The following is a 27021-nucleotide window of genomic DNA, read 5'->3' on the forward strand; positions in this document are numbered from 1 at the left end:
GGGATGGCGCGGCTATACCGCCGTCAAAGCGCCTCTGCAGAGGCGCTTTGCGGTGGTATTTAACCCTTTCTCGGCCGCTAGCGGGGGGTAAAACCGCCCCGCTAGCGGCCGCATACCGACGGTAAAACGCCGCTAATAATAGCGGCGTTTTACCGCCGACGCCGCCCCCCGCCCCAGTGTGCAAGGGCTCTTAGTCTTAGTTCAAACATTTCCCCTTCAGTACTTTTATTCTGCTGGTAGATGTCATTAGTCTAATGGCCAGCATCCTTCTAGCCACTTTCTCTAAGCCCAGGTAGTCCTGACTCACCCCAGCCTGGGAAGGGACTGTGAAAGGAGAAGCAGAGCAGTGATGAGCACATCAGTCTATCCAGTGCTTTTTTTTTCAGAGAATAGGTGTAGGAACTCCGACCTTCACCCTTTGTTTCTCCTCCCTACCCACCTCTGAGCACCATTCCTTGGTTCCACCTCCTACCAAACTCCCAGTACCGTCCCTTTTAGAGAACACAGAACCAAGTATCATTTTGCTACTAAGTCATTTGCATGGAATTTAATAATGATAAAAAGAGACAGTAAAACAGATCCGCTGCAGTGAGCAACAAAAGACATATCCCAGCAACAGTAGACCCCCCCCCCCCCCACCAGCAATGATAGACCTCACCCCAGCAAAAATAGATCCCCCACACAATAGACGGCCCCCCCTCAACAATAGACCAGCAGCAGCAACAGTTGTCCCAGCAGACTGCATCAATAGACCCTCCAGGAGCCCGCAACAGTAGAGCTCTCCCCCAACAGTAGATCCTTCCCAGCAACACTTGACCACCCAGAAACATAAGACCCCCCCCCCCCCGCTACTAGCAACAATAGACCTCCACACAAAAATAGACCCTCCTGCACACTCCAGCAATCCTTGCCATTACATACATTCATTGCTGGAGGTGCCGGAACTGCGTTCTCCCGCGTTCCTGCTGAAAAAAAGCCCTGACTCTATCACTCTGCTTTCACCTCCTATCAGCATTCTTCTTCATTCAGTGCATGAACTGAGCTCCTTGTGCTCCTTGTGCTGCTTGGTGCACTCATATTCCAGATCTGTTTACAGAGACTGCAAAAGGCTGATACCAAGCCAAATACAAGGACTTACACTACTTGCATTTAAAAATAAATTTAATGATGTATTAATGATTACAGAGCTGCCCTAATCTGGGACTTTGTATCTGTGAAGGGTTCAGCTTTAAAGCTCAACTCTATGCAAATGCAAAAATCCACCTTGCAGTTGCCCCTTCTCCCCACACTGCTAGGGTTAAAGGCTCATTCAGTATGGGGAAGAGGTTTGACTTACCTTACTCCATGCTCCAGCAGGCTCCATAGGGCAAAGCCACTCACACAGAACCTTAGCAGGAGCTGAAAGATACCACCTATTAACCACTTACTGACTGCCCTATAGCAGTTTTACTATTACAGGACGGCAGCTGTGCGCCGAGTCATGTCTATATTCGTGATCCCGCACTTCCGCCTGCAGGGGGCGCATGTGTGCCACCGATGCGCCACTTCTACTGTGGATATTCACAGCAGAAGCCGATCTGCGGGTGTCGAGCACTTAATGTCCTCCAGCACCCACCAATCGTCAGTAAAGAACACAGAACGACGATCTGCCTATGTAAACAAGGCAGATCGCTGTTTTGACATGGGGGGAAGGATTCTGTGTCTTGCAAAGCAGGGACTAGAGTTAATTTCTTCACCTAGTAAAAACAGCACACAGTACACCAAAATACTGGCTAGGCACACATTTAACCCTTTGATTGCCCCTGATGTTTAACCCCTTCCCAGCCAGTGTCATTAGTACAGTGACAGTGCATATTTTTAGCCGCTATTACTAGTATAAGAGAATTAACCACTTACGGACCGCCCGCCGTCATTATATGTCGGTACTTTGAAGAGGGATATCGTTTTTATGGCAACAGCTAGCTGCCATAACCCCGGCATCCTCTTCTTCAGCAGGCGGTCCACTGTCAAATAAAAGTGGTCTCTGTGGCAGATTTGCAGCGAGATCACTTTTATCGGCGGCGATGAGAGGGCCCCCCCTCCCGCCATGCTCCGGTGCCCTCCGTTGCTTACCACAGCCGTCAGGTCCTCTTCCGTGTGTGGTATGGAGATGAGTGAGGGGAAGATGGCCCCCACCTGTCTCCATACCATAGCTCTTAACCACTTCCCTACCCGGCTATTGTCAAATGACGTCCACAGATGGGATCTCCCATCCTGGGTGGACGTCATATGACGGCCTGGGCTTCCCGGCCACCTAGGGGGCGCGCGCGCACCGCCGTGTTGCTCGGGACCCGATGCGTGTGCCCGGCGGCCGCAATGTCCGCCGGCACCCACGTAAACACACAGATCCACGTCCTGTCAGTTGAGAGGAGACCGATCTGTGTTCCCAGTACAGCGGAACACTGATCGGTCTCCTCCCCATGTACGTCCCCGCCCCCTACAGTTAGAATCATTCCCTAGGAAACATATTTAACCCCTTGTGTCCCCCTAGTGGTTAACCCCTTCACTGCCTGTCACATTTACACAGTAATCAATGCAATTTTATAGCATTGATCGCTGTATAAATGTGAATGGTCCAAAAATGTGTCAAAAGTGTCCGATCTGTCCCACCGAGCTTGCATGCAGAAGCGAATACACACATGAGCAGCGCCTGCATATGAAAACGTTGTTCAAACCACACATGTGAGGTATCGTCACGATCGTTAGAGCAAAAGCAATAATTATAGCCCTAGACCTCCTCTCTAACTCAAAACATGCAACCTGTAGAATTTTTTAAATGTTGCCTAAGGAGATTTTTAAGGGTAAAAGTTTGTCGCCATTCCATGAGCGGGCGCAATTTTGAAGCCTGACATGTTGGGTATTTTAGTAAGTCACCCCAATAGGCTTTTATGGAATTAAGTTTAGAAGCTTTGGCAAAAAAAATGCCAAAAGCTCTTAAAGGCAAGTTTAGGAGTTGTAGTGTACATAAAGCCTTAGTATTTATTTCCAATCAGCTCCATCTAGTGGCCATAGTGCAGTATTTTCCTGATTCACTCTTTTGTATAAATGAAGAACATTCAACTTGGTAAGAAAGTAGCCTAATAACCTTTGATTTTGATCTATAATTCTTTTTATAAATACACCCCATAGACTTTGTTAACTGATAAGCAGCCTGATTTGCATTTTGTCTTTTATTTGCTTGATAAATGTCTAACTAAATAATTAAACTCTCCTGTAAACTATAGCATGTTAATGTAATTTCAAAAGGTGTTTTTAATCTTTTTATATATGCAGCTATCAGTAAAAGAATACTTGGTGATCCTGACACTCTCAGGCACTTCCTGTTATGGATTTTTAAATGTCCCTCAATGTCTATCTAACTGAATATCTATTTTGGTGAATTTAACTTTAACTGAGCTTTTACGTAAGGTCTAAATGCTAACACTCAAACACATTACATACTCCCTTGTTTCATTATTCACATTTTTTATACTATTGTCACAACCAAAGAATACTCTGGTAGTCTAAGTGGTCAGTCCAATGCTGGCCTTTCCATTAAGGTTTTTGACCTTCACTTGCCTAGAACTGAATTTGGTTTGGGATTTTATATCTCTCTCTGATTCTCCTAATTTCCTCTGTTCTGTATCATAGGAAACATCTTTGGATTTTGTGGATAAAGCCTGGAGGCATCAGAGATCTTCCCATCTTCTAAATGAAAGCCAGCTGCTAAGGCAAGAAGGTTTGATCTACAGTAAGGTATTCCTCCAGGAGCGCACACTGATTTGCAGTCTAATTCCTAATATTCCATAGTCTCTGAACACACTCGTTATTACAAAGACAAAGAATACTGCTTCTCTGATGTGGAGAAGTTATAACATAAATAGCCATCACTAATTGGTATTAGAAACATCATGTCATCCTTTATTGAAGACAGATGAATTGATATACAGTATATACCACTCTGTGGTTTAAATAAGTACTCTAATATCAATATTGTCACCTCAAACATATAGAGATCTGTTCAGGAGGTCAACTGAACTGAACCTACAGATCTACACTGGGTTTAATTCAGTGTTCTATACATACAGATCTGTTTACCTAAACCAGCTGTGATCACAAACACAGCAAAGAGTTGTCATTCCAAAGTATTACCCTATGTCACTCGATGGAAATTAGTAAATTGTATGGCTTCATTCAAATATTAATTTAATCAAATCATCTTTTTATTCATTTTATATACACACACACACACACATACAACAGGAAGGAAAAAATAAAACACACAGCAAAAAAAAAAAAAAAAGAGACAAACCTACAACCCCAGCCCATATTAAGAGGGAAAAGGGAAAAAAAAAAAAAAGAAATATTAATTTAAGCGGTAAAATGTAACATAGGGTACCCATTTTCACATTTTAGAATATAAATGTGTCACTCTAAAATCTGTAAATATGAATTATACTTTAACAACAGAAACTACTAAAATGAGTCCAGTGAATGTTTAAAGAAGATATAACCAAGATTAAACTAATCACTAAACTCTCATAAAAATAATACCACGTTAAATAGGTTGAAGGGTTTTTTTTTATTTTAATGCAATATATGCATTCAAATAAAAAGCCTTCTGTGTGCAGCAGTCTCCCTCAGCCCCCTAATACTTGAGCCCCCTCTCGATCCAGTGATGCCCACAAGCACCTCGGCCGTCTGGGACTCTCCCTCCTGATTGGCTGAGACACAGGAGTGGCGCCATTGGCTACTTCTGCTGTCAATAAAAGTAAGTTAGCCAATGAGGAGAGAGGGAGTGGGGCCAAACCGAGGCTCTTTGTCTGAATGGATACACAGAGCTGCGGCTCGGTTCAGGTGTCCTCTTAGCAAGCTGCTTGCTGTGGGGGCACTCAACAGGAGGGAGGGGCCAGAAGTGCTGAAGAGGGACCCAAGAAAAGGAGGATCTGGGCTGTTCTGTGCAAAACCAACTGCACAGAGCAGGTAAGTATGACATGTTTGTTATTTTTAAAGAAAAAAAAAACAAAAAACGATACTTTACAATCACTTTAATGTCATTTTAAAAGATGCTTTAATTTTTCTTTTACAGCGTAGGTTCACCTTTTCAGAAAAAATGAAAAAGTGAACAAACACCTTACACCCTCCCCTTACCTGGTCCTCACTGTACTTACCTCTATGGGTGATAAGCTGTCAGTGCCCATGCAGCTGGCATAGCAGTTTAGAGATTTGATTGGTCAATGCCAGCACAGAGCATTGCTCAGCTCTGTTCCATAAGTGCTGCAGAAATAAAAGACAGAAGAGCAGGCATTTTCAAATCCCCAGACCTGGCTGTGTGGGCACTGACAGCTCATCATCCATGGAGGTAAGTACAGTAGGGACGTTGTGAATTTTCTGCATCAATAAAGGTGATTTAATGGAAGTGGGGCCAGCCAGACTTTCTTCACATTGGGATTCCTGTGATGTACAGGGCCAGCACCCATCAGTGTGCAGTGATGGTGAGAACAGTGGAGACTCACTTGGAGCCGTGTTTCACTCTCTACAATGTTGCAAAGGCATGGTCTACTGTTGTTACTATTAGGAAGCCGATCCTGTGCAATGATGTGCAACTAATGTGTATTAAGGGAATGTCTGAAAGAGGCTGGAGGAGATGAGTAGTAATACAAAAATAAAAGATAAAAATGTAGGCATTTAATGAAAAAAAATGAGCAAATTGTCCATTAAATTTGTTATAACAGATTAACCGCTTCAGCTCCGGGAGGGTTTTACCCCCTTTATGACCAGGCCATGTTTTGCTATTTAGCACTGCGCTAATTTAACTGTTAATTGTGCCATCATGCAATGCTGTACCCAAATTAAATTTATATATTTTTTCCCACACAAATAGAGCTTTCTTTTGGTGGTATTTGATCACCACTAGGTTTTTTTTTTTATCATTATATAAACGAAAAAAGACTGAAAATTCTGAGAAAAAATAATATTTTTTATTTCTGCTATAAAACGTATCCAATAAAAAAAAATCTAATTTCCTCATAAATTTAGACCAAAATGTATTCTGCTACATGTCTTCGGAAAAAAAAATCTCAATAAGTGTATATTGCTTGGTTTGTGTGAAAGTTATAGTGTCTACAAACTATGGAATATATACTGGAATTTTTTAATTTTTTTTCTTTATATTACAAATAGTGGTGATCAGTGACTTAAGCCGCGTACACACGGGCAGACTTTTGAACCGGACTGGTCCGACAGACTTTCCGGCGGACTTTCGATGGACTTTTGACGGACTTCCGACTGACTTTTTAATGAACGGACTTGCCTACACACAATCACACCAAAGTCCGACGGATTTGTCCGTCGGACTAGCATATAGACGAGCGGATTTCTGGGTCTGGCGGAGTTAAGACGTAAAGATTTGAAGCATGTTCCAAATCTAAAGTCCATCAGATTTGCGACTGGAAAAGTCCGCTGAAGGTCCGGTGAAGCCCACACACGATCGGATTGTCCGCCGGATTTGGTGTGTACGACGTGTGTACGCTGCATTATAGTGGGACTGTGATAATCTGACACTAAATGACACTTGGTGGGAACCGACTAACTGACATAGACATCATCAGTGACACTAATACAATGATCAGTGATAATACTATATCACTGTACTAATGACACTGGCTGGGAAGGGGTTAACATCTTGGTTAATCAAGGGATTATAAGTGTGTGCCTAACAAGTGTTAATTAGTGTAATGTGTGCTGCTTTTTACTAAAAAAAATTTTCTTCTCCCTGCAAGAGAGATTGTTCCCTGTGTACAAAGCCCTGTGTTGAGTGACAACACAGGGCTCTGGGCTCTGATTGGACACAGCCCATCAGAAATGGAAGTAAGGGAGAAAAGGAGAGGTCTGTTATGGGGGAGTTCACAGAGACCATTATAAGGAGCCAGTAAATTAAAAATAGATTCTAGGGTCAATAAATTGTGGATGTGTATGGATTTTTTTTTTGGAGAATAAAAAAATTGTTTACTGTCACTTTAAATGTCATCCAGTTGGGTTTAGATCTACTTCAACCAATCATTGGTTAAAAGTAAAAAAAAAAAAATTGGATTAATACATACTACAAGCACTGCTCTTTGGAGTGGAGTTCAGAATGTCTACCATGCAAAAAAAAAAAAAAAAGATCTACTTTGTCTCCAATTTTAGCCTGGTCAAAGGTGTTTCTAATACATATGCCGCGTACACACGATCGGACTTTACGGCATACTTGGTCCGGCGTACCGGATTTCGTCGGACAATTCGATCGTGTGTGGGCTCCAGCGGACTTTGTTTTCTCAAAAGTTTATCGGACTTAGATTTGAAACATGTTTCAAATCTATCCGGTGGACTCGAGTCCGGTCGAAAAGTCCGCTCATCTGTATGCTAGTCTGACGGACAAAAACCCACGCTAGGGCAGCTATTGGCTACTGGCTATGAACTTCCTTGTTTTAGTCCAGTCCTACGTCATCACGTACAAATCCGTCAGACTTTGGTTGATCGTGTGTAGGCAAGTCTGTTCATTCGGAAAGTCCGTTGAAAAGTCCGCCGGCTAAAGTATGCCGTAAAGTCCGGTCGTGTGTACGTGGCATAAGTCTTCCTGCAGGTTAGAAAAATAGATCCCTGTGTTCCAAAGACTTACAGGATCTACATCATTAGTTAGCCATTAAAAAACTTTGCTCTTTTACTTGTGCTAAAAAAAATGAAAAATACTGTGGTTTAAGTAAAAAAACGTGATTTGATTGAAGGATGGGAACTGTAAATGTTGATATTGCAAATGCGGGAAAAAACATTTTAATTCAAAAAGAAAACAAACATATAAGTAGAGTTTAATGTTCTGTTTAAAAATGCACATAAAAGCTCATTATAAATATAGAGAGACATTGATAACATCTCACCAGAAAAGTTAAAAGCTCATTGAAGGATAAAGGACGCTTTCATGGATTCAGTAGTAACTCTCATATAACTGCATAACTGGGGGCCTTGGAAATGTCACTTTACACTACTCAGCCTACCAGTGCCAATGCATTATTAATTCCCTCAATGATCAGCTCACAGAGAAACACCTGTTTCCAACTTCACCTCAACACCTGAAATGCTGGCAATACACCTGTATGTGCTTGGGAAAATTATTGATTTCTTTTTTAACTGATCTCCTCCAAGTGGAATAATCAATCTACAGCCAACAACCCATTCCATTTATATGCCACACTTGGGGAAGTTACTAAACCCAGGACCCTGCATTCACTATATCCAGTCTCCCACAGTACACAGAACATGGAAATGCAATAGTTTTATTAAATATAAGCTGCTAAATATCTTTTCTCATCAGCAGTTAGAGCAGTCTTGTGACTTTTATCAGTGTCTGGTTAAAGCTTATAGGAGGATTTTTCATTCTCCGCTGACTGTCCTATGAGGATGCAGGACACCTGACCCTCTGTCTGGACAGTGCTGATTGGCTGATCACATACACTCTCCCAAGAAAAAAAAACTCTCTACTGATAATCTATGAGGTGAGTAGCATGCTCTATGAAGAAGTTTTAGTTGCACCCATCTATCGCTAGCTAAGATCATGAGGGGGATATACTGTTGGACCCCCTCCTCCCAATCATCATTCATCAGAGTGGGGACATCTTGTTGCCACAATTGATATAGCTGTAATAATTTAGAGGTGTCTGCCTGAGCCAGAGGCAGGTAGAGGGAGGAAAGAGGTTTATCATGCCTTTTAGCTATCAACAAGCGTTCATTTACATGAGACTCCATCTCTACTGGAAACAGGAATTGAGCTCAGGCTGCATGCCTAGGCAGTACAAGGGTTAATACAGTGTGAAGATACAAGTGGTTTCTCTAGCAGCCTGACATAAGCATGTACATGTGGCAGGTGGGATAGCTCTTGCAGGAGTTGTCACACTCTGTGAGCAGGTCCATCTCACATAGCAATGGAAGCAGATCAGCACTGCAGAAGTCCCCAGCCTGTACACAGGTATGGAAGAGGAAGAGTTAAGTAAGTGCACATATGGAGTCAGAGCAAGGTGCACGGCGGGACTCCATACCGTTACTGGCAGTGAGATAGCGGTGATACATTGGATAGGTGGAGAGGGCATTGGCTCTGTGTGCCCCTCCTAAACGCATCAGAGACTGTGATGGTGTATAATACATTGAGAGAGTTTATTAGCGTTCAGTCATCTGTTCAGGTGAGGGTACTAAGACAGTGACCCTGTACAAGGTGCCCCGCATAGCGCAGAAGAACCTATCCCAGGGTAGGCCTTTCATGTGACCCTTGTTTGGTGCCCAACTAGAAGGAAAACATGGAGGACATAATGACTGTGATGGAATCCAGACTTCCTAACTGGGTATCTCTGCCAAGAAGCTGCTTCCCAATGCTCTGAAACACGAGTTACCCCAGGAACTAGGCAACACCAGTTTTGGAGTAAACCAGAATAAGAACTGTTTATTTGAGCAAGATTACAGGCTTTTATACACTTGAGAAGGAGGTCACTCACCACATTAGCAATGACCCAAATATTTAACCAAAATATCACACAATGGTTTAGCTAACGAGGTACAGCTGGCTCACATTGCAGGTCAGACCTGCCGACTCCAAGCCCATACAGCACAATACACATTTTCATACGTATAAACACAGAACTCCTTCAGACAATAGTAGACCTACTTACAATAAACATATTATGGCAGGGGGCCCCAGACAGGAGGCTTGCTGATGACATCAGCATCTCCTATGAGTCCCACACTGGCAGAGGCCATCATGGCCTTTTTAATAATGTCCTTTTGCATTACATAAGAGAACATCCTCCTAAATGCTTGTAGCTCCCTCAAATGCCAGGGCCCATAGTCGGTAGGCAAGAGGCTAGCATTCAGTCCCCTCCAAAAGGCTCTATCCTGGGTGAGTCTATCACAATGACCACCCTATCACCCTACCCCACCCCATTATAAGCAGGTATAACCCTCCCTGGTGGTATAATAATTTCAGATTTTTGAATCTCAAAGCGGTACATTGTTTTGCATGGAAATTTGGCGTTTTATATTATAGGCTTGTAATTCTTAGGAATAACACTTAAATCTGTCCAAACAAGAGTCTAGTAGACATCCCGGGTATAATATAGTTTGAAACACGAAATTATAAATTCTAATATAATAAATAACTATAAATAAGTACAAATAATAATATCATAAATAATCAAAAACACTGAAATTTGCTCAGTTGCAGAATTGTAGCTGTCATTACTTTTAGTGCTTGATGACGAATTTTCCAACAAATCACTATCGCTCAATTCTGCAAGTGATTCTAATTTATTATTGCTGTTTTCTAGCTGGTTCAAAATGTCTTTTGACGTAAAGGGACACTTTGTGGTTGCTATGGACATTTTCAAGTTTCCAGGCAGAAAGAACACTATATATAATATAAAACTACATGCAGGGCACTGGACAAAGCATTAGGGACAAAAGGGATGTGAAATAATTTCATACAGTAATGTAATCTGTAAGATTACAGTGTACTGTATGTATTATGTGTTTTTCACTTTTTGAATTTGGCGCCGGGCTCCGTCCCCATGCGTCACAACGCTCGCAGGGAATGAAGCCTGGCACTATGATAAATCGAGCGGAGTACACAGCCCGCACACACAGCGGGGAGACATCGCAGGACAAGGGGACAAGGTAAGTAACTTTGCCTGGATCCTGTGATGGCTCGGGGTTACTGCTTTTGGTACTGAAAATTCACCCAGAGCCACGCTCAAGAATACTGACAGGGAGGTTAAGTTTCTTCTCATATTTTCTCCTTACCCTCTGTTCTAAAAAAAATGTTGCTTACAAAGTTCAAGAGCTCAAGGAGAAATTTACACAAACCACTGAATGAGTCAATAACTCCTACCTCTTACTTGATATTCTTCCTTATGGCTCACTTATTGGCAGAGTGAGTGAGTGAAAGAAAGAAATTTTACCTGTGCTTAGAAAACCCATTGAGGGAGATATACTAGAACTGATGCACACAACAGACGTGCAAAACTGAAAAATGTATTTAGTTTTGGATAGATTTGTTATGTTACTAATTTTGTTTCGTTGAATCATTTTGGAATTCATTTAGTTTAGTATTGTTTAATTTCATTTATTCATTTTCTAACAAATTCCAAATTTTCAGAACAATTCAAATTTGGATTGGTTGAAAAATTATGGACTGATTCAAATTCTGTGTGAAGAATACCTGGTTGTTAAGGAGCGGGCCGTGAAGCCAGTTGCTGCATCCTCCGCCATCTGGCAGTTCTTAAATAACTAAGGGGCAGGGCCACACGATGACTTCGGATGACCCCCACCCCTTTGTGGTGTCATCTCCACAAGGGGAGGGGGGGCATCCATGAGGTTGTGGAATTTCAGAATTTCAGAATTAATTTGGTATCTTTAGCATTCCTTTTGTATATTGAGAAATCAGAATAGCTGGTTGTTAAGGAGTGGGCGGTCGCTGGCGTTCTTAACAACTATGACTCATCTGCTGTCAGTGGGATTCCTCGCTGACAGCAGAATGTAAACAAAACAAATCCTAGTGTAAAAAAAAAAAAAACAAAACAGCGTGGAGGTCCCCCCCTTCGGGTCTGGTATTGACTTTTAGGGGAAGCCCACGCCAAACTGTAAAAAAACGGCATTGGATTTCCCCGCCAAAATCCATACTAGACCCTTATTTGAGTATTCAGCCCAGCAGGCCAGGGAAGGGGGGGGACGAGAGTGCGCCCCCGCCTCCTGAACCATAAGAAGTCACATGCCCTCAACATGGGGGGGGGGTGTTTTGGGGCAAGTCACAGTGTATTCCTGCTTCATGGTATTGTGTGTCCCAGAGTGATTTCTGGGTGAATGTTATATGTGAGTTCTCAGCCTTCCTCTCTACAGGTAAAGGTGAACATATATTCATCACAACTAAGCATGACATTAAATCACAGTAAAACATCTATCTTGGTTGATTTAGCTTTGCTCAAATATTGGTCTTTCAAAGTCAAGTTTAGCATTACTTACTATTCATCTTTGCAATTTGTGCATTACTTACACCTAATCCCTGCACTCTGTACAGTCAGGTCCATAAATATTGGGACATTGACAATTCTAATCTTTATAGCTCTATACACCATCACAATGGATTTGAAATGAAACAATCAAGATGTGCTTTAACTGCAGACTTTCAGCTTTTATTTAAGGGTATTTACATCCAAATCAGGTGAACGGTGTAGGAATTACAACAGTTTGTATATGTGCCTCCCACTTTTTAAGGGACCAAAAGTAATGGGACAATTGGCTGCTCAGCTGTTCCATGGCCAGGTGTGTGTTATTCCCTCATTATCCCATTTACAAGGAGCAGATAAAAGGTCCAGAGTTCATTTCAAGTGTGCTATTTGCATTTGGAATTTGTTGCTGTCAACTCTCAGTATGAGATCCAAAGAGCTGTCTGGTGTGACTGCTGACAAAAGCAGCAGGATGAATTCTGAAGTATTTCAGGCAATATTATCTGCTCATATTCAGCAAAATGCTTCAGAACTCATTGGACGGTGCTTCGCAGTGCAGATGGACAATGACCCGAAGCATACTGCGAAAGCAACCAAAGAGTTTTTTAGGGGAAAGAAGTGGAATGTTATGCAATGGCCAAGTCAATCACCTGACCTGAATCCGATTGAGCATGCATTTCACTTGCTGAAGACAAAACTGAAGGGAAAATGCCCCAAGAACAAGCAGGAACTGAAGACAGTTGCAGTAGAGGACTGGCAGAGCATCATCAGGGATGAAACCCAGCGTCTGGTGATGTCTATGCGTTCCAGACTTCAGGCTGTAACTGACTGCAAAGGATTTGCAACCAAGTATGAAAAAGTGAAAGTTTGATGGATGATTGTTAATCTGTCCCATTACTTTTGGTCCCTTAAAAAGTGGGAGGCACATATACAAACTGTTGTAATTCCTACACCGTTCACCTGATTTGGATGTAAATACCCTCAAATTAAAGCTGAAAGTCTGCAGTTAAAGCACATCTTATTTGTTTCATTTCAAATCCATTGTGGTGGTGTACAGAGCCAAAAAGATTAGAATTGTGTCGATGTCCCATTATTTATGGACCTGACTGACTTCTAATCCCTGTAATCTGTGTGTTACTTACTCCTGACCCCTGTATTTTGTGCAATACTTTTTCCTCACCCCTGCACTTTATGAATCATCTATTCCTCAACTCTGCACTCTATACATTACTTACATCCCTGCGCTCTGGTTATTAATTACTTCTTTCCTCTGTATCCTATGTTTTACTTACTCCCGACCCCTACACTTTGTGCATTACTCACTCCAAAGCCCTGCGCTCTGTTCCTTACTTATTCACTTGTGCTTTACTCACTTCTGAGCTTCAAACAAGCATTATTTACTCCAAGGTCCTGAGCCCTATGCTTTGTGTAGCACTTACTCCTGAGTTCTGACCCCTGCACTCACTGCATTACACACTCCTGACCACTGCATTCTGTGTTTTATGCACTCTTGACCATTGCACCCTGGGGCTAGGCTCAGGTTTTAGTTAAACATACTCCTTTAAGACCCCCCACTACAAATTAGCCACACCCACATTTTGCCACAGTGCCTGTTTTGTCTTTATACCTGATATGTCTGCCTCTTGTTTCAAAAATCTGCGACCAATTGTTTTGAGGATGTGTTAAAAATGTGTGTGATTTTGTGGACGTAACTTCAAATGGGGGTGGAATTATGTGGGTGTGGTTAAAAGTGGGCATAGTCAGCAGGTTGTTCCCAAATTTAATTTAGAAAATCTGGTAATCCTACTTCAAATCAGCCATTTTTTATCCACTGCAAAGGCTTCAGCCATTTAGCTAGCCTGTTCTCAAACCCCAGGATTCTGAATGGGAAACCAGTTCTGAATGGGTAATTGAGCCAAGAGTTCCTAATGTCTAAAAAAGTTTACATGACAAGCATTTCGCCCAGTCAGGACACAGTTCTGTTCACTTGGTGTGGCCCTCCTCCCTGGATAGCTCATTCCTAGTTCACTTGAACAACTGTAGGGTTGACTTACTAACGTCAAACAGACTGTGCACTTTGTTAGTGCAGTTGCACTCATTTTTAGTAAATGTGCAAACAAAAATTCTTTATTTTTATTTTCCTTGCACCTGAGTATTCTTCTTTTTACTTCTTTTTAAGTGATCCAGCTCAGAAATTCCCTTATGTGTGCATGTTTGAAATCATCTGACCAGATAAAGCTTCTACTGTAAAGAGTTAAAGTGTTACTAAAGGCTGAATGCTTTTAAAATGCATGAAGGTAAAAAAAACAGTTGCACCCCTCCTCCATCCTCACCTGAGCTCCCTCCGATCCAGGGATGTTCACGATAGCCTTGGCTGTGCCAGTACTCTCCCTCCTCATTGGCTGAGATAGCAGCGAGGGCCCATTGGCTCCCACTGCTGTCACTCACATCCAGTTAGCCAATGAGGAGAGAGCAAGAGGGCAGGCCAAGCCGCGGCTCTATGTGTTTTATGTGTTTTAGCACAGCGGCTCGGAAGCAAAGTGGCTTTCTATGGGGGTACTGCTTGAGGGGAAGGAGCCAGGACCGACAGCGGGGGAGGATTGGAGCTGCTCTGTATAAAACCACTACACAGAGCAGGTAAGTATAACATGTTATTTTTCTTTAAAAAATGAAGCTTTAATACCACTTTAACTACCTTAACACATTTTAGGTGGCAGGAGACTGAGATGGAATATTTGATAACATTTAAAAACAAAAAGACTATGCTGTATGTTTTAGTAAAAGTTAAGTTCTCATTTCTTTAAAGTCAATTTTCCATTGTTGTTAAATGTATAGTTTTACACTGTGGCTACAATAACAGTTTTGCATCGGGAGAATAAGTTAGGAATAGTGATTATAAGTTGGCCAAGCAGCAGCATCTGGTATGTATAAAAAGAAAGAAAAAAGCACATAATGCAGATGTAGTACTGGTTGTACAACTCCCCTTTAGACAATTCAGCTCCCAGAGAGTTTCAGCAACAGAAGCAGTGTTGTCAATACAAAAAGCAGTGGGCAGGACCAGATGTGGTCGGGTGCTGTATGACAGACTAGTCTTGGAATAAGTAGGGATAATGTTGTTAGTCATGACCCATGCAGATTTTTTTTCACTTCTACGAAAGACTGGCAACTATGCTCTGAATTCAGGAGCCGTGCAGCATTGTTAACTATGACCCAAAATGGTGTAGCACAACTCCTCTATAAATAAAAATACCTAAAATCAGCAGTGTAAACTTAAAGTGTAAGTTCACCTTTACAGAAAAAATTTAAGGTGAAATTACACTGGACCCCCTCCCCATCACACCCGGTCCCGCTGTACCTGAGGCCAGCGATCTCCCACACTGACCCATCATATCGCTGCTTTACCAGTCCTGGGATTTGAAATCCCCTCGGCTTTCTCTCCTCTTTTCCAACGCTGACAGGACAGGCTATGCGGGTTCTGATTGGTCAGCACCGCCCATCAGAATGCCTCCTATTCGTATCTCTACGAGGTACGTTTAAGAGATTAAGCCGTGGGGGATTTCTGATCCCCTGACCGGTAAATCGGCATATGGTGTCAATGTGGGATATTGCCAGCTTCAGGTACAGCAGGACCAGAAGGGATGGGGAGGGGGTCCAGTGTAAGTTCACCTTACAGATTTTTCTGTAAAGGTGAACTTACCCTTTAACTGCTTGCCGACCAGCCGCTGCAGTTGTACTGCGGGAACATGGCTCGGCTGCACGAATCGCCGGCATGTTACGTCTCTTCCCTTTTTGCCCACTAGGGGCACGCGTGCCCCCTGCTCGCCCATGGAGCTGATGCGAGTGCCCGGCGGTCGCGATCACCGCCGGGCTCCCGCAATCGCTTGGGGCACACGGAGAACCAGGATCTGTGTGTGTAAACACACAGTTTCCGGTTCTCTGAGGGGAGAAGAGACAGATCGTCTGTTCATACAGAGTATGAACAGCGATCTATCTCTTCCCCTACACAGTCCACTCCCCACCTTCAGTTAGAAAAACACACTAGGGAACACATTAACCCTTTGATCGCCCCTAGTGTTAACCTCTTCCCTGCCAGTGACATTTTTACAGTAATCGATGCATTTTTATAGCACTGATCGCTGTATAAATGCCAATGGTCCCAAAAATGTGTCAGAATTGTCCGACATGTCTGCCATAATGTCGCAGTCCCAATAAAAATCGCAGATCGCCGCCATTACAAGTAAAAAAATAATAATAATAAAAATGCCATAAAACTATCCCCTATTTTGTAGACGCTATAACTTTTGTGCAAACCAATCAATATACGCTTATTCCACTTTTTTTTTACCAAAAACATGTAGAAGAATACATATCGGCCTAAACTGAGGAAAAAAATAATTTTTTATATATTTTGGGGGGATATTTATTATAGCAAAAAGTAAAAAATAATGGGTTTTTTTTTCAAAATTGTTGCTCTTTTTTTTGTTTATAGCGCAAAAAATAAAAACCGCAGAGATGATCAAATACCACCAAAAGAAAGCTCTATTTGTGGGAAAAAAAGGACGTAAATTTTTTTTGGGTGCAACGTTGCATGACCGCGCAATTGTCAGTTAAAACAACGCAGTGCCCAATCGCAAAAAGTGCTCTGGTCAGGAAGGGGGTAAATTCTTCTGGGGCTGAAGAGGTTAAATAACAAATAAAAAAATGTGTACAAAAAAAATGAAATGATGAGAAATCTCTTCCAAATAAAAATATAGTCCAACAAATGTCCACATGTGCGACTGTATTATGTGAAATCGATGAATCTTATCAAACTTCAATCAACAAAAATCACCATAGTGACACAACTGTAAAAAGTGAATCCATCACCCGTATAAATTGGCCTCTCACCTCACTGACATGACCCCTGCATTACCAGTAGGTCACACCACGCAGTATTCCCTCTCTGGGGATGAAGCAAACAGCTAGTATCTCCAATTCTTCAATGGATGGATGGATCTCAAATCCCAACAGCATACATGTAGGGAAAAAGCACACAACCCTAGTGCTCTCTGTTTAAAACACTCATTTAATAGTAGGATAACATATTGCACTTACAAAAAATGGCACTATAGGCAGTGCTGACCATGAAACGCTTGTCTCTCACAATCTCTCACAAACACTGGCAAGACAGCCTAATGCAGAGATGACCGTGGGAACAGCAGCATTGTTGCCACACAGTGGCGTAACTAGAACCTTCAGGGCCCCGGTGCAAGAAACCATGGAGGGCCCCCCTGACCTCCTGCCAGGGCCCTTCCCACCGATCCCAGGTGCAGCAGGACCTGGATAGGAGGGGGAACAAATCCCCTCCATTTTCGTCCTGCAGCCACTGAATGCCTATCAGAGGCAGAGGAGGAGATGCAGATTTTTAGTGGCTGCAGGAGAAAAATGGAGGGGATTTGTTCCTCTAAATGCCCCCCCCCCCCCATCCAGGTGTTCAGGGGCAACATATGTGCTATTGCAATTGTGGCTCCTGGGATGAGTGGCAGCGGTGTTGGTGGGGGATGAGATCAGTGATGATTGGGGAGGGAGGTATCAGTGGCAGTAGTGGTGGTGTGGGGCGTATCAGTGGCAGCAGTGGTGGTGTGGGGGGTATCAGTGGCAGTAGTGGTGGTGGTGGTGTGGGGGGTATCAGTGGCAGTGTTGATATTGAATGATAGGTGCCACTTACTTGCAGATCACTTGGTTCCCTCTCCTTGCTGGGTCTTGCTTGGGTGAGCAGAGAGGATGGGCGGGGCCTGTGAGTGCAGGCGGAGCTGGAGAAGATGGGCGGAGTGGGCGGGGACTGTGCCCGTGAGTGCAGGCAAAGAGTATGGGCGGAGAGGATGGGCGAAGCGGGCAGGGACTGTGCCCCTGAGTGCGGGATGAGAGCATGGGTGAAGAGGATGGGCGGAGCCTGTGCAGTGTGCCCGTGAGTGCACTCGGGGAGGATGGGCGGAGCAGCTGGAGAGGATGGGTGGAGCGGACTCCCCGTAAATGACTGTAGTGTACACCGTGAGTGTACACTACTGTACTATCTCCCAGGCGGTGGCGCCCCCCCTACAGTGGCGGAACCCAAGGGCCCAGTCGCAAATGCGACTGGTGCGACCCTGGTAATTCCGCCACTGTTGCCACACCATCACAGGAAGTTGTATTAGATGGACTTTACTGGCAGGAGCAACTAGTACTTGTGGGACTCTGCAGTGGAAGAAGGAGAAAATTTTAATTACAGATGCACATAACTATAATGTGAAGTGAGCATTCTACCCCCCCCCCCCCTCCACCCACACACACACACACACGTCAAGGGTTTTTGCTTGATCAGTCTAGCAAATTATGTATAAGGCGAAGTATTTACATTATACTTATATTGTAAAGCGCTGCGTAAACTGTTGGCGCTATATAAATCCTGAATAATAATAATAATAATTATTCCTCATTCCTGCAGAATTCCTCCACACTGTAAGACTGGTACTCCAAAGCCACTGCTCCTCACCTCTTCACCACTTGTCGGGTCACAGCTTGCCAACATTATCGCATACAAGGCAAGATGAGCTGTCCCACATTGTACATGAGGACGCCAATGGCTTGCTCACATGGGGGAGAGTGAAGAAGAGTGCCACCTGGTGAGGGGGGCGGGAATAAGGTATTTAACCTTATTCATCTCCCCCTTGAAGGGAAAACAGTAAATATACAGTATGTGTATTTTAACTGTGTATTTAAATGTTTACCTATTGCTGTAAAACTCCAGGCACACAAAAGAATTGTAACTTTGTGTAGCCAATTTTATACATCAGCAAACCCTGATAGAAAGCATAGCACCATAAAACAGTCAACTCACTTTTCTCTATTGTAGTTGAAGTATAACTAAACCAACGACGTGTGGTGAGGTCAGTGGCTGGTGAGTCACTGGCTAGTATCAGAGCCAGATACACACAGGTTACATACGCCACGAACGTTAGAGTGAGAGCAATAATTCTAGCACTAGACCTCCTCTGTAACTCGAAACATGTAATCTGTAAAAAATGTTAAAGTGTTGCCTATGGAGACTTTTAAGTACTGAAGTTGGGCGCCATTCCACAAGTAAAAAGTTGCAACGACCACCATTTTATTCCCTAGGGTGTCTGCTAAAACAATATATATAATGTTTGGGGGTTCTGGGTAATTTTCTAGTAAAAAAAAATATGATTTTTACATGTAGGAGAGAACTATCAGAATTGGCATGGGTGGCAAGGAGTTAATTACCATAAGTAAGTAATATACAAATAACTATTATATATTGTTTTTAAGGTGATTTACTATATTTTCAAAAACTGTACTCAAGCAGGTGGCTTAACGGACAAATTACTGAGGTTGGAAGTTATAACTTCAAACCAGTCATTTCACAGTAAATAGATATATAATAAATTATTATGTTATAACATATAGCATAATAATATATTATTTAGCTTGATTAAAACAGTACCTTTTCAGAAGCAACAGATTCTCATTCTCCCTCCTAACTGTGTGAGAAGAACATGGGATTATGGGTAAATCTTATACCCATAAACCCATGTTTTTTCCTTGTAGTTAAGAGGGCTGGGCTGGAAGGAAGCATTTGCCTTTTAGACACATGCCCCCTTCAATGACATTGCAGTGAGAGGCGTGCCTCCACTGCAGCATTTTTATTAGACAGCTTTGACCAATGGTGCTTTACCATTGGTCCAAGGCTCCAAGCTGTCCATTGAGCTCAGTGCCTCTGACAAGAAGTGAGGAGAGGCACTGTGAGCTCATCCTCTCAGTCTGCTGCAAACAGAGTGTGCCAGCTTGTATTTAAACTGGCCGCTCTCTGTATGTAGCTTCTGACAGGCTGCGCAAGGAGCCCCGTATCTCTGGAACCATAGGTGGCAGGAGCCCCAAATTTTGACCAGTGGCAGGGTAGGACTTTTTGGGGTCTCTGTGACCCCAGGTTGCCGAGCTATGACTCCCGAAGCTCAATTGTTTTTTTTAATGTTCATGGCAGGTGAGGCTCTGCCCCACTTGCCTCCCCTGACTGCACATCCCTGAACTAAACCCAAGAACAAAATGTAACATATCGCAGCATACAAATCCTGAGATGTCGTGGCTGCATTAGTTTAGCTTTTTAGACTGAACATTTTTCAGCAAGTACAGAAAATATCTGCTGACCTTGCCAGAAATTAATATACTTGTCACCTATTTTTTATAAGTAATTAACCCTCATAAAGCATCTCACCAAAAATATAATTCCTATTGCCAGGGCTTTTTTTCCCCCTGTCTGAGTCACCCCTTGTCTCTGCCCCCTACCCACCTCTGACCACCGTCCCTTGAATCCACCCACTACCCACCTACCAGTACTGCCTCTTTTAGAGAATACAGAACCAAGTTTCATTTTGTGGTGCTAAATCATGTGTATGGAACATGTTAATGATAAAAAGAAAAGCAGTAAAATAGATCCCCTGCAGCCAACAACAATAGAATACGAGCAATAGATCCCCACACAACAGTAGAATCCCCCAGCAACAATGGACTCCACCCCAACAACAATAGATTCCCTGCAGCAACAGTGAACCACCCACAACAAAATATCACACCCAGTAACAAAATATCCACCCAAGTAACATTAGACCCCCCCCAGCAGCAACAACAGATCTCACAGCAGCCAGCATCAATAGATCCTCCAGTAGCCATTAAAAATAGACCTCTCCCTCAACAGTACATCCCTTCCAGCAACATAAGACCCCCCCACCCCACCCACCGCAACAATAGATTCCCCATCAGCAACAATAGACCCTCACACAAAATCAGATCCCCATCAGTGACAATAGATCCCCCAGCAGCCAACATCAATAGACCCTCCAGCATACAGCCACACCCCATGCTATTACATACATTCAGTGCTGGAGGTGCCGGAACTGCGTTCCCCCCGCGTTCCCGCTGAAAAAAAGCCCTGCCTAATGCAAAGGATGCCTAAAAGTTTACTTGTATCTTAGTGCAGATTTCTGGGAAATCAGTGACCCAGTCACACAAGCAGGAAATTACACTTCTGCTAAGGGAATCCTGTACATCAACTGTACACAGAAAGCCTGCAGTTTGCCATATTGCATTGGATTTTATGGAAAATGACAGCAGCTGCAGACTGAAAAGAAAATGTAATTTAAATTACTATATGGCTTGTATACCATTTGTATATGATAAATATATATATATATACATATATATATATATACACATACACAGATACATATACATACACACACACACACACAATATATACCATTTGTATATGATATACATTGTGTGTGTGTGTGTGTATATATATACATACATACACACATATATATATATATATATATATATATATATATATATATATATATATATATATATATACACAGTATCTCACAAAAGTGAGTACACCCCTCACATTTTTGTAAATATTTTATTTTATTTTCCTGTGACAACACTGAAGAAATGACACTTTGCTACAATGCAAAGTAGCAAGTGTTCAGCTTGCAGAACAGTGTAAATTTGCTGTCCCATCAAAATAACTCAACCCATAGCCATTAATGTCTAAACCGCTGGCAACAAAAGTGAGTACACCCCTAAGTGAAAATGTCCAAATTGGGCCCAAAGTGTCAATATTTTGTGTGGCCACCATTATTTTCCAGCACTGCCTTAACCCTCTTGGGCATGGAGTTCACCAGAGCTTCACAGGTTGCCACTGGAGTGCTCTTACACTCTTCCATGATGACATCACGGAGCTGGTGGATGTTAGAGACCTTGCACTCCTCCACCTTCCATTGGAGGATGCCCCACAGATGCTCAATAGGGTTTAGTTCTGGAGACATGCTTGGCCAGTCCATCACTTTTACCTTCAGCTTCTTTAGCAAGGCAGTGGTCATCTTGGAGGTGTGTTTGTGTCAGAAACCATGAACCAGACCGAGACAGAAGTATAGTAAAATCACACTTGTTTATTAATAAAGATAAAAAGGCAAATAGAGTAAGCGTAGTCAAAGCATAGCCAGAGTCCAGTAACCAGATCGGGTAGTCAGCCAAGCCAGAGTTCAGTAACCAGATCGGGTAATCAGCCAAGCCAGAGTTCAGTAACCAGATAGGGTAATCAGCCAAGCCAGAAGTCAGGGATCCAAGTAGAGGAGCCAGAAGGGATGTCAGCAAAGCCAGTCTTTAAACAGGAACGCAGGAGATGGTTTCTAGTGATGTGACCAAGGCAAAGGCAGGAATGAAGTGAGCTGGAGATCTTTAAGTAGGCGGGACTGCCGATCCACAACAGCTGGTTAACTGTGGAGAGAGGTGGTAAAGTGGTTGCAGACCAACGGTTTCAATAAGGAGACATGAAACACATTTGAGATGCGCATACTAGGAGAAAGGTCCAACGCATAAGCCACTGGGTTAATCCTGTGAAGGATACGGAAAGGCCCAATAAACCGAGGTGCGAACTTCAGTGAGGGAACACAAAGTCGGAGGTTGCGAGATGACAGCCAGGCCCTGTCCCCAACCTGGTAGACAGGCAGGCGTCTGCGGTCAGCATGGAGTCTGTACCTATCATTAGCATGACGCAAAGCCTCCTGGACTTGTGCCCAAGTGGAACGAAGACCACGGAGATGCTCCTCTAGTGCAGGAATACTCTGCGGAACAAACGAGTCAGGCAACATGGAAGGTTGGAAACCATAATTTGCCATAAACGGAGACAATCGGGAAACAGAATTCAAGGCACTATTGTGAGCAAACTCTGCCCATGGTAATAGGTCTGACCAGTTGTTGTGATGGTCAGAAATATAGCAACGTAGGAATTGCTCCAAGGACTAATTGGCTTGTTCTGCGGCCCCATTAGAGTGCGGGTGATACGCAGAGGAGAAAGCAAGCTGAATTCCCAGCTGTGCACAAAAGGCTCGCCAGAACCGGGACACAAACTGACTACCCCTGTCCGAAACAATCACCTTGGGTAACCCATGTAAGCGAAAGATCTCCCAAGCAAAAATGGAATCCAGTACCTTAGAAGTGGGCAACTTCTTAAGTGGAATACAATGACACATCATTGAGAACCGGTCAACCACCATAAGGATAACTGTGTTGCCTTGGGAGTTGGGCAACTCCACAATGAAATCCATAGACAGGTGGGTCCAGGGCCTCTCTCCATTGGGTATGGGTTGTAGGAGGCCCACTGGAAGGTGTCGTGGAGTCTTACTCTGAGCACACACAGAACAGGCAGCTACAAAGGCAGTTACATCAGCACGTAGACTAGGCCACCAGAATTGTTGGGAAATGGCCCAAACGAGTTGATTCTTACCAGGGTGGCCAGCTGCCTTGGGAGAATGGTAAGTCTGGAGCACGGCAGTACAGAAACTCTCTGGTACAAAGCAGTGGTCACAAAGTTTCTCAGGAGGAGCATCGACCCGAGCAGCAAGAATTTTGTCACCCAAAGGAGAAGTAAGACTGGTGCGAACCATAGCCAGAATACAATCAGGAGGAATCATAGGAACCGGAACCGACTCCAACTTGGAAGTGGAGGAAAATTGTCGTGACAAGGCGTCAGCCCTTATATTCTTAGCACCGGGTAAGAATGAGACAATGTAATTGAAACTTGACAAGAAAAATGCCCATCGCGCCCTTCTGGGAGAGAGTCGTTTAACCTCAGACAAGAATGTGAGATTCTTATGGTCAGTAAGAATGAGAACCTGCACAGTGGTACCTTCGAGGAGATGTTTCCATTCTTTCAGGGCTAAAATGATTGCCAACAGCTTTCTGTCACCAATCTCGTAATTGCACCCAGCAGGTGACAATTTCTTGGAAAAGTAGCCACAAGGATGCATAGCACTCTCAGCGGTAGGATGTTGAGACAGAAGGGCGACAACACCAGTCTCAGAAGCATCAACCTCAAGGATAAAAGGTAACATAGGATCAGGATGTGCCAACACAGGAGCAGAAACAAAGGCAGCCTTGAGACTTTCAAAGACCTTAATGGACTCCGAAGACCAACTCTGTGGGTTACCGTTCTTTCTGGTCATATCGGTCAGGGGCTTGATCAGAAACGAGAAGTTACGAATAAACTTCCGATAATAGTTGGCAAAACCCAGGAAACGCTGCAGAGGACGTAACCCCACGGGTCGAGCCCATCGAAAAACCAGCAGTGGAAATTACATAGCCCAGGAATTTAACCTGTACCCGATGGAACTCACACTTCTCCAGTTTACAACAGAGATTTTTCTCTCTTAATTTCTGAAGCACATGACAGACATCTGTGTGGTGGCTCCTCAGGGACTTGGAAAATATGAGGATATCATCGAGATAAACCACCACACATAACTGCAACAAATCTCGGAGGACATCATTAATAAATTCCTGGAATACTGCCGGGGCGTTAAAAAGGCCAAAAGGCATTACGAGATACTCATAATGGCCTGTTCTGGTATTAAACTCAGTTTTCCACTCGGGTGGGACTGCAAAGCTCAGAGGCAATGAACTGGATCACCCCCAAAACGCTGGGGAAGCGGGCCGGAACCAGACATAACTCTTATAGAGGTAATACTCAAGGCGGGTGCCTGCACAGAGACTGGCGGGGAGCAGCAGCAGGGACAGCCTGCAATAAGTTGTACCAGAGCAGCCACAGTGGGGGATTCCAGGTGAGCCGTGCGACTCAGGAGCGTTTGTAACGCCATGGCAAACTGATCCATGCGGTGATCTTGCTCATCCAACCTGGAAAAAATATTGCCAACAAGTGGATTGACTGTATCTTCTGAATTCATGGCCTTCGCCTACTATCAGAAACCATGAACTAGACCGAGACAGAAGTACAGTAAAATCACATTTGTTTATTCAAAAAAAATAAAAAGGTAAATAGAGTAAGCGTAGTCAAAGCATAGCCAGAGTCCAGTAACCGGATCGGGTAGTCAGCCAAGCCAGAGTTCAGTAACCAGATCGGGTAATCAGCCAAGCCAGAGTTCAGTAACAAGCCAGAAGTCAGAGATCCAAGTAGAGGAGCCAGAAGGGATGTCAGCAAAGCCAGTCTTTAAACAGGAATGCAGGAGATGGTTTCTAGTGATGTGACCAGGGCGAAGGCAGGAATTAAGTGAGCTGGAGATCTTTAAGTAGGCGGGACTGATGAGCTGATCCCCAACAGCTGGTTAACTGTGGAGAGAGATGAGAGCTGGCAATTAGCCGACAGCTGAGCGGCCAGCTCAGAGAAGGAAGGGCTGAGCCAGCCCTGACAGTTTGGAGTCGTTATCATGTTGCAATACTGCCCTGCGGCCCAGTCTCCGAAGGGAGGGGATCATGCTCTGCTTCAGTATGTCACAGTACATGTTGGCATTCGTGATTCCCTCAATGAACTGTAGCTCCCCAGTGCCGGGAGCACTCATGCAACCCCAGACCATGGCACTCCCACCACTATGCTTGACTGTAGGCAAGACACACTTGTCTTTGTACTCCTCACCTGGTTGCCGCCAAACACGCTTGACACCATCTAAACCAAATAAGTTTATCTTGGTCTCATCAGACCACAGGACATGGTTCCAGTAATCCATGTCCTTAGTCTGCTTGTCTTCAGCAAACTGTTTGCGGGCTTTCTTGTGCATCATCTCTAGAAAAGGCTTCCTTTTTGGACAACAGCCATGCAGACCAATTTGATGCAGTGTGTGGCGTATGGTTTGAGCACTGACAGGCTGACCTCACTCCTCTTCAACCTCTGTAGCAATGCTGGAAGCACTCATACGTCTATTTCCCAAAGACAACCTCTGTATATGACGCTGAGCATGTACACTCAACCTCTTTGGTCAACCATTGCAAGGCCTGTTCTGAGTGGAACCTGTCCTGTTAAACCGCTCTATGGCCTTGGCCATCGTGCTGCAGCTCAGTTTCAGGGTCTTGGCAATTTTCCTATAGCCTAGGCCATCTTTATGTAGAACAAGAATTCTTTTTTTCAGATCCTCAGAGAGTTCTTTGCCATGAGGTGCCATGTTGAACTTCCAGTGAGCAGTATGAGAGAGTGAGAGCGATAACACCAAATTTAACACACCTGCTCCCCCCTGAGACCTTGTAACACTAATGAGTCACATTACACAACGGTGAAGGAAAATGGCTAATTGGGCCCAATTTTGACATTTTCACTTAGGGGTGTACTCACTTTTGTTGCCAGCGGTTTAGACATTAATGGCTGTGTGTTGAGTTATTTTGAGGGGACAGCAAATTTACACTGTTATACAAGCTGTACACTCACTACTTTACATTGTAGCAAAGTGTCATTTCTTCTGTGTTGTCACATGAAAAGATATAATAAAATATTTACAAAAATGTGTACTTACTTTTGTGAGTACAGGGTCCTGTATATATATATATATATATATATATATATATATATATATATATATATATATATATATTCATGAAAGTGGAGTTTCTCTTTAAGGCCCCTTTCACAGGGGCGGTTCACCTGCTTCATCACACTTTTTTAAAAAAAAAACAAATTTAGTTTATCGGTTTTTCATCAGTTTACCATCAGTTAACTATCAGTTTTTACATCCACTAGATTGTAAAGTCTCCTTTTTTTCTAATAAAATAACAAACATGTTATACTTACCTGCCCTGTGAAGTGGTTTTGCACATGGCAGCCAGGATCCTCTTCTTCTCGGTTCCCTGGCTGGGGCTCCTGGCCCCTCCCTCCTGTTGAGTGCCCCCACAGCAAGCAGTTTGCTATGGGGGCGCTCAAGTCAAGCCGCAGCACCATGTATCTGTTTAGACATGGAGCTGTGGTTCAGCCCCACCCCCTCTCACTTCTGATTGGCTAACCGAGTTTGATTGACAGCAGCAGGAGCGAATGACACCACTGCTGTGTCTTAGTCAATCAAGAGGGAGAGTCACGGATGGCCGAGGCACTCGTGGACATCGCTGGATAGAGATGGGGCTCAGATAAGTATTAGAGGGGCAGAGGGGAGATGCTGCATACAGAAGG

The 27021-nt window shown here is 43.6% G+C and overlaps 1 protein-coding gene across 1 annotated transcript in view; it reads right to left on the bottom strand.

The window, feature by feature from the left end:
* Positions 1-27021, bottom strand: part of COLGALT2 (collagen beta(1-O)galactosyltransferase 2) — a 171499-nt gene that overhangs the window by 124090 nt on the left and 20388 nt on the right. The window lies entirely within an intron of this gene.

The sequence above is a fragment of the Aquarana catesbeiana genome, linkage group LG07, assembly GCF_042186555.1.
Source record: "Aquarana catesbeiana isolate 2022-GZ linkage group LG07, ASM4218655v1, whole genome shotgun sequence".
Lineage (NCBI taxonomy): Eukaryota > Metazoa > Chordata > Amphibia > Anura > Ranidae > Aquarana > Aquarana catesbeiana.